This window comes from Triturus cristatus, chromosome 10, assembly GCF_964204655.1.
Source record: "Triturus cristatus chromosome 10, aTriCri1.1, whole genome shotgun sequence".
NCBI classification, from domain to species: domain Eukaryota; kingdom Metazoa; phylum Chordata; class Amphibia; order Caudata; family Salamandridae; genus Triturus; species Triturus cristatus.
The window spans coordinates 1,210,502,477-1,210,517,562 of record NC_140593.1 but is presented as its reverse complement, the minus strand read 5'-3'; the positions used below and the strand labels follow the sequence as shown (position 1 = coordinate 1,210,517,562).

The following is a 15,086-nucleotide window of genomic DNA, read 5'->3' as shown; positions in this document are numbered from 1 at the left end:
GAGTCTCCCGCCCTCCCATAGCAAACTTCATTTGGATTTTGAAAGAGAGCAGTGAAACCTGCTCTCTTTCAAAATCCAAACCATATTGCTTTTCTACACGGGGAGCTGCATGTCAGCAGCTCCCCATGTGGAAAAGCAATGCCGGCTCCCGAAGGACGCTGGGAGCCGGCTGGGACCGTGGGGGCATTGGGGCTCTCCCCACGGTCCCCAACGTTTTTATAAGCCCCGGGGGATGGGGTCCCCGGGGATAATAAAAATTAGTGATAGGGGCTATTTTTTTTTTTACGGTAAAATTAGGAGTCGCGCATCCAGCGCGGCTCTCAGCGCGCCCCCCTGGTATGCACGCGTTGGATTCGCGCACCCACCGCGTCAACCACGCACATGACGTTTCGCGGAAGTGCGCGAGCGTCGCGTAACGTACTTCGTACGTGTCGCGTATGCGCTTGGAGTCGCGTACCGGTCGCATAGCAATTGTGCACGAAATACGTAGAAATGAACATAAACCTCTTCTCAGATCATAATTATAATATGGGGAATATCTCCACAGTGAATGTACAGCAACCACCATGTACCACAGAAATATATTTGTAATTCACAGTTTTATTAATCAAAATATATATACTTTTTTTTATATTAGTGATTTTATATATATATATATATATATATATATATATATATATATATATATATATATATATACTTTTTTTTATATTCGTGATTTTATCTTAGACGACATACATTTTCAAGTACAAAAAATTATGTATAAGTTTAGTAACATTCGAATCTAAATTGAACATGAGACCGAAACAGGACAATTACAAAAACAACAAAGACAAGATTCAAATATGAAGCAAAACAGACATTCAATACATAGACCCTATGTGACAAAAATTGGCATATAAAGACATACATTGATACATTTCATAGATATGTACAATAAAATAGAAATGTAGCACAAAAGACAACAGACAGAAGAAAAAAGCGCCGACGCGCGTTTCGGAGTAGGATCAAGAGAGACACAGTTCCTTCGTCAGGGCTCAAAAGTTCTTTAACGGTTCAAATGGGTATCAATTTTATTCCCATCTTGTTCCATAGTTTCGTCTCACGGGAGGTATATTTAAGAAGGGCTTATAGAGAACGAATTAATACTTGTTTAAACATTCTGTGGGAACAAGGAAAACAAAATATAAAATAATCTAATGAATCACACACAAAATATATAATGCAATCAGTCAAGGAGCCTGAAGTAAAAGACCAAGAGTCGGAGTATCCCAAGAAGGAAAAAGGGGTGGGAAGTGTAACACCATGTAGCAAATAAAAATAAAAATAGTACGTCAAGCTAAAAAGAATATATAAATATACCCATAAGAACATAAAGCTACCACCAAGAGAAGTGTCTTTAAAAGAGTCGTGTCGTGAGGAAAGAAATATATGAGAAAATAGAAAGAAAGAAGAAATAAAGAATCGAGAATAGTCACCTACTCTGTAGCAAGTATGACACAGACACCGCTTCAAGAAGAGAACAGGAGCAGCCATATACTTTAGGGCCTCCCAGAACGCCAATGGGCTGAAAAAAGAACAAATAATAACTCTACTGAAAGGATAAAGTCGGACGACTGAAAAAGCAACTGTTCAATATGCGTAAAAGTCTAAAGGTAAGTTTAATCGATTAGAACACTAGGGAACAATAAAGATCAAGGCTCGAAAAAATGAAAAAGAAGGGGTAAGATTAAAGCAGGTAAAGGCTATAAGATGCAAAGGGGGAAGGTGGGGTCTGCTACAGAAAACAACCAAAGTGTAAAGGGCATAAAGGGATATAAAACAAAAAGCGAGGACGCTTGAAGTAACAAACCTATAGGTAAGCAGATGATGCTACAAGCGGCTCAGCCGTCCTGGCGTGGACAGGATGTCTTGACTAGTAGTGAATATGAACTAAAAAGAAGTAGAATGAAGTCAGAGAGTAAGGGCCATATGGGAGAATAGGTAAAGACACAAACAATATAGCGCTAACTGTGGGGGCACCGACTTTAGTTAGGAACGCATAATTCAAGGATAATATGCCCGGGCTAGATGCAATACGTTACCATCCATGGAATGGACGTAAGTGCAGCGTATTTAGTGGAATCCCCTGAAATAAGAGAGAGGCTCGAGTAAACTGAAAGTCAAAGTCTCAACAGTTAGAAAGGGCGTGTGCAAGTCGCGAAAGTAATACATACCTGAAGAGAGGGTAGATGGAACAAATAACGGGTTCCAGGAAGGCAGTGTCCATATCCAAAGACCCTCCGACAGGCATGAAAGGCAACGGGGTAATATATATGAAGAAAAGCCCGGGAACAATTTCTGTATAGGCAGGGCGTGAACCATGTACTGCTGAGAGAGGTGTGGGTAGAGCGATGCTGTGTAATTAACCTGAACGTCACACAGTGGCCGCCATATTGGGAGTAGTAACGATAATGAAACAAGCATAGAGAGGTCCCGGTAACATGACTGATTTGCCTAAACAGATGATGAAAGTTCTATAAGGGTATAAGCAGCAAACAGTAGATAGATGCCAGGGTATAATGAAGCTACATAAGAGACAGAAACGACAACCGGAGGCCGGCATAATGCAGGAAATAGAAAAAATATAACAAGAATAAGGAAGCCCTAGTAGCATGCCTAATAACGGGAGGGAAACCGTGCATAACGGAGTCAGCACAAGAACAGGAATGAACAACTAAGTTACATAAAGTATTAAGTATATCAGAGTATCCAAATAAACATACCAAATGGAGAATGTGAAAGTAGGGGAATAGACTCACAAGCAGAATAAAAAGGGAGTATGATCGTGAGGGAGATGGAAATGGTACCAATGTACATACAGCACAGAGCTAGCAATGGAGTAAGGCCAAGTTGGTATGAAGTGGCAAGACAGCATATATCTAAGGGTAAGAGGCCTGTAGAGGACTCTCAAAAGAAGTTTTATACTCACTAGCAGGTCTACGAAAGTGCATTTTCCCAGGGGATATGTTCATTAAGGCCACAGTCAGCTGTCTGGAGAGTAAACATCCAAAAGACTTCTCTTTTTTTCCTTAATGCATCGATGTTGCTATCTCTGGGATATATTATTTTCTACAATAATCAATTTTATATCATCAATCTTGTTGTTTTCTTCAAGCCAGTGTTCAACTAGAGGAGCCCCTCTGCGTTTATTCCTGATCGAAGATTTGTGTTCACTCAGTCTTGTTCTAAATTCCCTGCTAGTCTCTCCTACGTATCCTTTGTGGCAGGGGCAGAGGATAAGGTAGATGACGTTAGACGATCTACAATTAGTCATTTCTGTGAGGTTGAATTTTTTCTTTCCCCATTTGAGTACACTGGATGTGATTGATGGCAGACTCACAGGCTTGGCAGTTACCACACCTATGGTTACCTAACACAGGATTGCTGCCACTGATAGATTTTTGGACCCATTGATTAGTGTTGGTTAAATGAGATTTCACTAAAGAATTACGCAGATTCTTATTGCGGCGAAACGCAAAAATCGGTTGGGGCATATTATTGTTGGGGTCCCCTGTGTTGAGGATGTGCCATTGGGAACCAATGATTTGACGCAATTTGTCAAAGTTGGAATGGCGTGTAATGCATACAAGTTTTTGTACTTCAGTGTAAGTTCTTTGTTGCAAAAGGGCCTCCCTGTAATAATATTTGGCTCTTTTGTACGCGTCTCTTATTACTCTATGTTGTTATCCTCGTTTGAGTAATTTACCTCTAAGTTCATTGGCATGCAGTTCAAAGTTGGTCATAGTAGTACAGTTCCTACGTAATCTTAAAAATTGACTAAATGGTACATTATCTTTTTGATTACGTGGATGGTAGCTTTGGTATTGTAGGATGGTGTTTCTTGCCGTGGGCTTGGTGTAGAGTGATACCTCAATTTTACCTTCTATGTTTTGGATCCATATGTCCAAAAATTCAATCTGTTTGCTAATATTGGCACAGAATTTAAGATTGTTATCACATAGGTTTAGCCACAGGATAAATTTGTGTAGTTGTTCTTCGGGACCCTTCCAAATAAAAAAAATATTGTCAATAAATCTATTCCAGTGTTGAATATTTTCAAAAAAAGGAGCAACTTCATTGAAGATACAACGCTCTTCGAACGACCCCATATAGGTGTTGGCAACATTGGGTGCACAGGCTGCTCCCATGCTTACTCCTTGGATTTGTTTATAAATAGTTTTGTCGAATTCAAAATAGTTTTCATTCAGTACGATAGATAGACCTTCCAGAATAGAGAGTATATCGTCAGTGCTGTTGTTCTTTTCCAAAGAGCTTTTGACTGCCTCTAGGGCTCCTTTCTGGGGAATATTAGTATATAGGGCTTCTATGTCCATAGAAACCAGAAAATCTGTGTTAGGGTTGAACAGAAGACCCTCAATTTTACCTATTAGATGACCCGTGTCCTTAATATATCCAGGTAGGATACTGACTATTGGATTTAAACATTTGTCTACGTATTTGGATAGAGGCTCTGTAATAGATCCGATGGTGAATACAATAGGTCTGTATGGGGGATTTACTGTATTTTTATGCATTTTTGGTACTCCATAAAGGACTGGGATGTTAAAATACGGTCTGTTAAGGTAATCAAATTCTTGTTGACAGCTAGAGCTTCTATCCAGAGCTCTCTGAGTGATTACTAGAATTCCCTCTTTAATTCTGTTGCTAGGGTATGAGTTGACATTGTGATAGTGTTCAGGAATTTGTAGTATTTTAAGCATTTGTGCTCTATAGTCTGTACTATCAATTAACACAATCCCGCCACCCTTATCGCAGGGTTAAATTGTAATTTGTTGGTTGGATGATAGATCTTTCAGAGTCCTATATTCTTCGTAGTTTAGGTTATATATACGTTTGGGTACGAAATTACGAAAATACGTACCCAACACACACCGTAAGCGGATCCTACACTACAATCGTAAAATGGCGACTATGTTCCGCGCAGGGATCGAGAAAGGTGCGCATTGGGTGCGTGAATCCAAAACATAATTGAAAAAAAAAATAAAGTATTAAAAATATTGTTTAAAAAATTACATTTTTTTTAAATAAAAAATTGTTTTACAAAATTAAATATTTTTTAAAAAAATTATCGAAAACAAATTATTCACTTTTAAAAGAAATAAGTAAAAAAACTTTATAAAATGGTGAAAAACAATATAAAAAAACAAAGAAATTGATACACTGCAAAAGATTTAGAAATCCTATGAAAATCATTAAAAATCATAGGTTAGAGATAATTTATAGATAGGAATTAGCATTTAAAAAACGTTTGAAATTCACTTAAACCCTAGGTTTCAGGTATGTTATAGTTAGGAATTAGCATTTAAAAAAACCTTTGAAATTCACTGAAAAAAACCATAGGTTTCAGGCACGTTATAGTTAGGAATTAGCATTTAAAAAACATTAGAAATTCACTGAAAAAAACATAGGTTTGAGGGGCGTTATAGTTAGCTGGACATTTCCCTCGTACAAAACCATTGAATTTCCCCCGTTATAATTAGTTCAGCTAACTATAACTCACGCTCCCGCAATGCACTGCTGATGACGTCACATATTACATCACTCATGACATGGTCAGTGACATCACTGATGACATCACTGATGACGTCCTCCATGTGATCATTTGATTCATCTTTTCACAACCTAATATAACCTTTGATACACCCACTCTAAATTACATACTGCCACTCTCAAAACCATAGACACTCCAATACCAATAAGTACATACCCCATCACAGAGTCTTAGGTGTACACACCCATCCACTCACTCACCCGTACAGTCACTCATACTTATGGTCACTCAGTACAGGACTATCATATGCACTCATACACCTATATAGACACTCATACACCGCTACTCATCCATAGAGGTACTCACACACGTACTCAGTCATGCAAATAATTAATCACACTGCCATTTACTCACCTATACAGTTATACACACACTAGCTCAATTACTCATACAAATACTAGCACATTCTTATGCTCTTATAGAATCAATGATACAAGCACACACTTATCCATACAGCCACTCACACGATCAAACACTCACTTAGTCATTTCTGTACTCCAACACACATATACTGCCGTTCACATATGTACTAAAATCACACATGTACTAATTAAATATATATTCACTCACTAACACAACCATACACATACTCACCCACCCATACAGTCCATCACAGACCTAGTCTTGAAACCATGCACCCAGTGAATCACCCACTCACATCTATGCACAGAGTCACACACACCCCACCCACACAAACACTGAGGCACCCATACAGCTACTCAGACAACCAATCAATAACTCATATAGACACTCGTGTAGCTATTCACAAACCCATGCAGCCGCTTACACACCAACAGACAGACGCATACAGACATTCACACAGTTTAGTCACTAACCCATGCATTCAGTAAGATACGTTTAGTCACTCACTTATTCAGTCAGTCACACACCTACTAAATCCTCCATACAGACACTTCTACACCCACTCATTCCTCAATACAGCTTGGCATATATATATAAAACAAAATTAAACTTTACAGAAACACACAGTCACTGGATGATGTCATCAGTGATGTCATTTGAGATGTCATCAGTGAGGTCACTGACCATGTCATGAGTGATGCAATATGTGACATCAGCAGTTCATTGCGGGGGCGCGAGTTATAGTTAGCTGAACTACCTATAACGGGGGAATTCCAATGGTTTTGTACGAGGGAAGTGTCCAGCTAACTATAACGCCCCTGAAACCTATGTTTTTTTCAGTGAATTTCTAAGGTTTTTTAAATGCTAATTCCTAACTATAACATACCTGAAACATATGTTTTTTTAAGTGAATATATATATATATATATATATATATATATATATATATATATATATATATATATATATATATATATATAATATAAAACCTACTGGCGGTCGCCAGTAGGTAGTTATAGTTAGGACCCTGTTTCCATAGGAAAACCGCAACATTCTATTTTGAATAACTTTGGCGCCGGTCGACGAATCCTCGCGAAATTTTCAAAATAGGTGGGGCGCTGCGCTCCGCTCCTACCCTGAAAGTCTCGGGGGGATTCGTCAAGCGGGGGCTGAGATAAAAGGGGGGTCCCAAAACGCGTTTTTCCCATGCATTTTTCCATAGGACCTTTAGACACAGCTACAGCCCGAACGGCTGAACAGAGTTCCTTGAAATTTGGCAGAGAGGTAGTCTACAGGTCAAGGAAGTGACTTTTGTAGGTTTGGTGTAAATCTGTTCAGTAGATTCTGAGAAAATAGCCTTTAAATCAATATATATATCTGAGCCAGCTTACGGTGCGCTTACGGTGCGCTTACCGTACGCGTACGGGGACGTGCGCGAGCGCGATTCTGATTGGCTGTTAGATCTTAGTAAACATTCGAATCGGTCGAAACCAGGAAGCGGCGGCCGCCATTTTCTCTCTCGCACTGAGTGGGGATTAAAAAACAAAGGACAAAAACATGTAAAGGGGCTGTTTAGACAGCTCCTAAGCACCTAGCCATGTTGGGGGAGTCCCCAAAGATCCCCCAAGGCCAAAAACTGAATTTTAATTTTTTCGATAATTTCGCCGATTACGCTTACCGTACGCGTACGGTAAAACATTTTTTTGAAAAAAAATTATCCATACTCTCCCCACCCCATGTGCAAATGGCGCCCGAAGGGCACCATTTGTGCATGGCATATCACAGATGTGAAAAATTAAAATATTACCTTTCACAACGAAGCGCATCATATGTCCTCCATGTGCGCACGGTGCGCGAAGCGCACCGTGCGTACATGGCCCATCTAGCTTAACGTGGGCACGCGGTGCACGTAGCGCACCGCATGCCCACCGTGCGTGCACGGCACTAACTGCGTAAAGTGGGCGCGCGGTGCGCGAAGCGCACCGCGTGCTCACTGCGTTAAGTGGGCGCGCACGCCACGAATGGGCGCGCACGCCGCGAAGCGCATCGTGCGTACATTGCCCATCTAGCGTAACGTGGGCACCGCGTGCCCACCGTGCGTGCACGGCACTAACTGCGTAAAGTGGGCGCGCGGTGCGCACCGCGTGCTCACTGTGCGCGCACGGTGCGCGAAGCGCACCATGCCTGCGCACGGAACGAACTGCGTTAAGTGGGCGCGCACGCCACGAATGGCGTAAAGTAACTTCGCATTTAAAAAACCGTACAAATTCACTGAAAAAACCATAGGTTTCACACACGTTATAGTTAGGAATTAGCATTTAAAAAACCTTGCAAATTCACTGAAAAACTGATAAAAAACCAATGAAATTCCCCCGTTATAGTTAGTGCAGGCAACTATAACTCACGCGACCGCAATCTTCTGCTGATGACATATGTGTCTTTATGAAAAAAAAATATTTGTAATATATGTATAGCTAAAAATTTATGGAAGAAGACATGGGCAAATAAGTGTCTAAACACAGTATTAGCATCAGCAGAGGATTGCGGTCGCGTGAGTTATAGTTGCCTGCACTAACTATAACGGGGGAATTTCATTGGTTTTTTATCAGTAAAATTTCCGCTAACTATAACATGTGTGAAACCTATGGTTTTTTCAGTGAATATAGATATATATATGCAACAGATATACCAGTGACAAATTTGTATTTATGTCTTAAACTCTATGTTTTAAATAAACAAATATTATTATGAACTGTATAGGAAGGTGGGGAAGGAAAAGAGGCTCACCTTATTGAAAGATTAAGGAGAAGCGCTTGTTGCACAGCTTTATCCGCGTGGTCTGCGGCATCCAGACAATACAGTGTAAAAATAAGTCTGCTGGACCAGGTTGCAGCTCTGCTGATCTGTTGTATTTGCACATCAGCAAAGCTTTCGAGGAGGAAACAGCTCTGGTAGAGTGGGCTTTTGCTGTAGTAGATAACAGGGTGCATTTTTGCTGGTGGCAAACTCAATGGCCGATGATATTCATGATGCTATAGTTGGTTTAGTAACAGAGTATCCTTTTCTGATAATACCATATACTACAAAGAGTTGGTCTGATTTGCGTATGCTTACGGTCCTATGCAAATAGAACTTGACACATCTTTTGAGATCCAAAGAACGTAAGGATCTCTCTGCTGGTGTTTCTGGATTTGGGATAAACGTTTTGAAAATGACCGGCTCATTAAGATGAAATGGACTTTAGGGATAAAAGATAGATTTGTTTGAAGTATTACACACTCGTTTGTGAATTGAAGGAAAGGTTGTTTAATAGTACAAGCTTGTCTCTCGCTTACTCGTCTGGCTTACATAAGTGCTAGACGAAGAGATGTCTTCCACAAGATGCATTTTAGTGCACCCCTATGAATGGGCTCAAACTTTTTTTTTCATCAATTGCCCTAACACCATGTTGGAATGCCAAAGTGGTGGCAGTAGCTTTATTGGCGGAAACATTCTAAATAATCCTTTAAGAACCTGTTTTATGATTCTTCAGGAGCAGAGTGACTGTACATGATTAATGTGGACCTTAACAGAAGAATGAGAGAGACTGTATCTTGCTAGAGGAAGGAGTATTTGTTCTGGTGGTGACTGAATAGGATGCACCTCTGCGTTTGAACACCAATGGCAAAATCTTTTTCATTTGAGCTTGTATGTTTTAGTTGTGGACTGTGCTCTTGCATTAGCGAGGACTGTCTTGCTCAGGGAATCTGCAAGAACATTGGATACACCTGGAACGTGTTCTGCTGTAAGGTTGATATTGAGCTGGATTGCCCATTTCCATATTAGCGTAGTTTGCAGAGACAGTGAAGTCAAACTTGTTACGCCCTATTTGCTTATATAGTGCATGCTTGTAGTATTGTCGGTTCGAAGTAGCACAGATGCCCCTGAAATCTTTGAAAGGAAAGACTTTAGAGCCAGGTAAATGGTCTGGAGTTCTAACAGATTGATATGCAGGGACTGTTGATGTGTGTTCTATTTGCCGTTGACTGTTAAGCCTTGTAGACGCTCCCCCCAACCCTCGAGGGTAGCGTCTGTTGTGATCACATATTGCAGTAAGTCTATCAGTAAAGAGCGGCCTATGGATATACTTGGGACTTGCATCCCCATCGAGGAGCACCCCTCATCCCGTGGGGTGATTCGGATATCTTCAAATGAGCGGGAGACCTGTAACCACCGATTGTCCAGTTCTTCACGCGGAGGCCTCATGTGTAACCAGCAGATGGGAATAAGGGGTATGCAAGACGAAAGCATTCCCAGTAGCGACTTGTGTTTCTAAACTGAAATGGACTTTCTTGTAAGGAAGAGAGCTGCCAGATAGCATATGCTTTCCTGTCATTTCTGTGAGGCGAAGGCTGATGTCTGTAGGGTGTTGATAGTTGCTCCTAAAAAAGTTATGGCAGTTGACTGCATTAGATTAGACTTTTGGAGGTTGATTGACAACCCTAGAGAGTGGAATAGAGATAAGCACATTTGTGTATGCGCATTTGCCGTTGAGGAGGTTGCTTTTAGAAGGCAGTAGTCTAGATGTGGGAATATTTGAATTCCTGCTGGTCGTAGAGGAGTAGCAACTGTGGCTAATACCTTGCTAAATACTCGAGGCGCTGGGCAAAGGCCGAAAGGTAAGACTCTGAACCAATAATATGCACCGGCCACCCTGAAGCACAAAATGTTCCTGTGTTTGGGGTGGATGGGGATTTGAAAATAAATGTCCTGAAGATCCAAGGTCGTCATGTGATCTCCTTGATTCAAGAGTTGTAGCACCTCTGGAAGAGATAACATACAAAATGTTTGTTTCTTTAGGAACTTGTTGAAGTGACTTAGATCCATGATGGGGCGCCATTCTCCTGATTTTTTTCCTTATGAGAAAAAATTGTGATTAAAAACCTGTCCCTCTTTGCGCTCTTGGTACCATTTTGATTGCTCCCTTGCGCAATATGTCTGTCTGTGATAGCAGATCTGTTAGATGGGAAGGAGGACCACCTCGTTGTGGAAAACTTGGAGTAATCTTTTGAAATTCCAATGTGTGTCCATTGGAAACTATACCAACAACCCATCCGTCCGTTATCTTTGGGGAGGTAACAGGAAATTATTTCACCAACCTCTAGACAAGGTGTGTGAGTTGTGGCCGCACTAAGGATATGTCACTGCTTCTTAGAGGTGCCTCCTTCTAAAGGATGTCTTTCCTCTAAGGTGTTTGTAGGAGGCAGAAGGTGGCTGTATTGTTGATGCTGTTGTCCAGCGGAGTTTTGGGATTACCCCTGAAAAGGCTGAGGTACTGGGTATAGCCTCCCTGAAAGGAAGCGGTGCCCCGACCTAGAGCCCCATGAAAGGGTTGTTTCTTAAACTGCAGGATGCCGAATGATCTTGCAGTGTGTGCATCTTTTTTTCTAATCACCTGTACAGCTTAGTCAATGTGCTGACCAGACAGGGATCCGCCATCATGAGGCATATTGATTATTTTTGTTTGCACTTCCTGGCGAAAAGAAGTCATCATCAGCTATCCTCATCTTCTTAACACTGCCGCCCCAGCTAATTGGCAGAACCTTGTGGACTACACGTCTACTGCACAATCAGTTTTCTCAGCTGAGATCATCCCACTTCTCTTGAAGGATCTTCCTTGGTCCACTTCAGTCAAAAGATCAATAAATGGTGTAATGTCTGACCACATTTGGCAATCATATCTTCCTAAGATTGTGAGAGAATTTGCTGCTCTGTGGTCGCTGCCATAGTGGAGAATTTTTTACTGCTAGAGTTAAGTCGTTTCCCATCCCTATAATGCGGAGCAGGGAGAGGTTAAGACGGATTTCTGGCAAGACGCTGCGCTGCCTGAGAAATTACCGAAACCGGTTTTGGCTGACCAATGAGGTAGGCAGGAGAGTTGTTGGGTGCTATGTATTTCTTTTCCAGCTTAGGTAAAACAGCTGGAATGGAGGCTGGTGTTCACATTACTTTCAGGCCTTTCTCCCATATGAAACCTACTAAACGAATGGAGTGAACTTGCCTTTTTGTCTATTCTTTAAAATCATCAAAAACAGATTTAGTGACCATGAGGAGTTGATATCTCATTAAAGCTCTTTCCGTTAGAGTATGAAACCCCGCTATTTCTTCCGGTGGTAAATCTACCGGAAGTGGAGATGACGGAGATGGTGTTTGGATCAGTCAGTCTTACCATTCATTGGGAAGGGAAACTTCAAGTTCTCCTTCCTCTTGTTCATTGTCCGTTGGTTGATGCTCCTCTACCTGTGGCTGAGGAGTTGCTGGTGGTAAAGTTACTTGGACTGTTGATTTAGGTGACCTTGCAAACGGAGACGATCTATGGATCGGAGTTTGGGGAACTGAGGCCGCTGGTTCTGGTGGTGGGAATCTGCGCTAGTAATCTTCCACCATATGTTGTAAATTTGATACTAGGGAAGCAGGCATGTGGATAGCCGGCTCCCTCTGTCTACATCGCTGGTTAGGATTTTGATGGGAACAGTAATATTGTTTATCATCCTCCTCTTGGCATTTAATATTAAGGTCAGAAGGACTGTGTGCCACACCAAAAATACCCTCATTATCTGATTCTTCATCCCCATCTTCATCATAAACAAAGTTCTTCCCGAGGGCCAGGAGGTACCTTACTAGTAGAGGTTTGCAGTGGTAATACTTCCTATTAAGATCTTCTCTTAGATTAAGCTACTGAAGATGTAAAAATAGTCTTTGGCTGTTTTTTTGATCCGTCCACGTAAGTGTAGAAGTATGCGTAGTCGCAAATATAGTTAACAGGGCAACAGTCGACAGGGCACCAGATGACAGAACAGTCGTTGGCAAAACAATCGTCGACGGAGTATCCGCCAACAAAGATTCAGTCGACGTTCTAGATGTCGTTGATGACCGTCGTTGCAAGCCTGCTGTCGATGAGATCGGGTCCGTCGACGAAGCCACCGTTGACTAAGCCAGCATCGATGAAGCCACCATTGATGAAACCCACAATCGTCAAAGAAGTGTGCTTAAGGGCTGTCAACAACTGCAGCGGCGATTGAGAAACCATCAACGAATCCCCCAACAGCCCCTTCACCGATGAGGCTGCATCCGTCGACGATGAGGTTTTGTAGGAAAACAAGTTACTTACCTGTAACTTTGATTCTCCAGTATTGGTAACTTTCATAGATTCCCATTGCTTGTATCATTCCCGTCGTCGAGATGGGAGTCCCTGGTAAATAAAAAATACCACAGAAATAGGTACGAAAACAGAATAAGGCCTAGGCCTCATCACGTTTTGTAGCATATCCACCTCTTTTTGTAAAAGAGACCAAATAAAATTAACAGCCAATCAGAATAGCCTCACCCCATAGAACCTTCCTGAGAGAGCCTCAGATATTCGTAGCCGTTGTTCAACAGTATAACAGAAGATGCTGAAGGCTGAGCTTTCCCAGGGGAGGATGGTGGGCGCATGCGAATCTATGAAATTTACCAATACTGGAGAACTAAAGTTACAGGTAAGTAACTTGTTTTCTTACTCCAGTATTGGAACTTTCATAGATTCCCATTGCTTGTATCAGAATAGCTAGCAGTTAGAACGCACATTTTGTGTAACGGTACAATGTTATAAAATCTTACAAGATGCTTCACGCTCAGTGGAGATACAAATTATCCATAGAGAATTGGCATTAGAACAGTAATTGAACATTAGAGAGAAAGAGTAAAAGCATCTAGACTTACAAAATGTGCTAATGAACAATAAAAAAGGAAGGAGGGTTAGAAAGGGAAAGCTCACTGCTCATTGAAAGAGGTTCCTGAGGACTGCCTGTCCCACTGCAGCGTCACTAAGCGTGGAAGAGTCCAAGCAGTAATGCTTTGTAGAGGTATGGGCACTGCTCCATGTCGCTGCTCTGTAAATGTCCTTGATGGGCACTCCGGCAAAGACAGCAACTGAAGAAGACATAGCTCTCGTAGAATGCACCCAGACCCGCCCCTCTAGGGGCTTGCCAGCCTCTTGGTGACAATATTGGATAGCGCTGGCAATCCATCGAGCAATACCCTGCTTTGAAAGAGGGAAACCCTTGCGAGGAGCACTGAAAGACACAAAAAGCTATGTTGATCTTCTGAAGTCTTTGGTATTTAGAAGGTAAAATTTCAGACATCTTTGAACGTCCAGAGAGTGTCAAAAAAGATTTGACAATAACTGGTTCATTCAAGTGAAAGTCTGAAGGTACCTTCGGATAAATTTAGGATTCGTTCTTAGAATCAAAGTGTCTTTTAAACTGTAAGAACGGTTCTTGAATAGTGAGAGCGTGCAGTTCACCTACCCTTCTGGCAGATATTAAGGCGAGAAGGAGCGCCACCTTCCATGAGAGGAATTTAAGGTCCGCCCTATGAATTGGTTCAAAAGGCAGCCTCATGAGTTGAGTAAGAACCAAGTTAAGCTGCCACAGAGGCGGTGGAGGCCTAACTGGTGGGAAAACTCTAAAAAGTGCTTTAAGAATTTGCTTCACAATCCTTGCCAACCAGAGGGAAGGTCTAGAAGTCAGTCTGAATCCAGAGATGGCCGCAAGGTGCACTTTGATAGAAGAATGAGCGAGACCTGATTTAGCCAAAGTCAGAATGTACGGCAAAATGTGATGAGGCGCAGAAGAGTAGGGATGAATCTTCTCTTGCCGGCACCAAAGGCAGAAACGCTTCCATTTCAAGTGATAGGTCTCATTTGTACTTGGGGCTCGAGCTTGAGCAAGCACCTCTCTGCTTTCTGCCGAGATATTCAGATCCTGAAATTATTGGTGCTCAGGAGCCACGCTGATAACTTAAGAGAGCTCGGATCCGGGTGTACCACCTGGCCCTGGGACATCGTCAGCAGGGAAGGAATTGGGCGCAGATGAACTGGACAGTCCAGGGAGATTAGAAGCAGCTCTGTAAACCAGAACTGGCGGGGCCAAGCCTGGGCCACCAGAATCATCCTGCAGGGTTCCGTCTTGAGCTTCCGGAGAAGTCTGGGAATTAGTGGGATCGGAGGAAAGGCGTAAACAAAGGTGCCTAACCAGGCCATCGAAAGCACATTCCCCAAAGATCCCGGATGGTGATGCCTGCTTGCATA

The 15,086-nt window shown here is 41.9% G+C and overlaps 1 protein-coding gene across 2 annotated transcripts in view; it reads right to left on the bottom strand.

Moving 5' to 3' along the window:
* OTUD5 (OTU deubiquitinase 5) overlaps positions 1-15,086 on the bottom strand; it is a 559,146-nt gene that overhangs the window by 22,200 nt on the left and 521,860 nt on the right. The gene's annotated exons all lie outside the window — the stretch shown is intronic.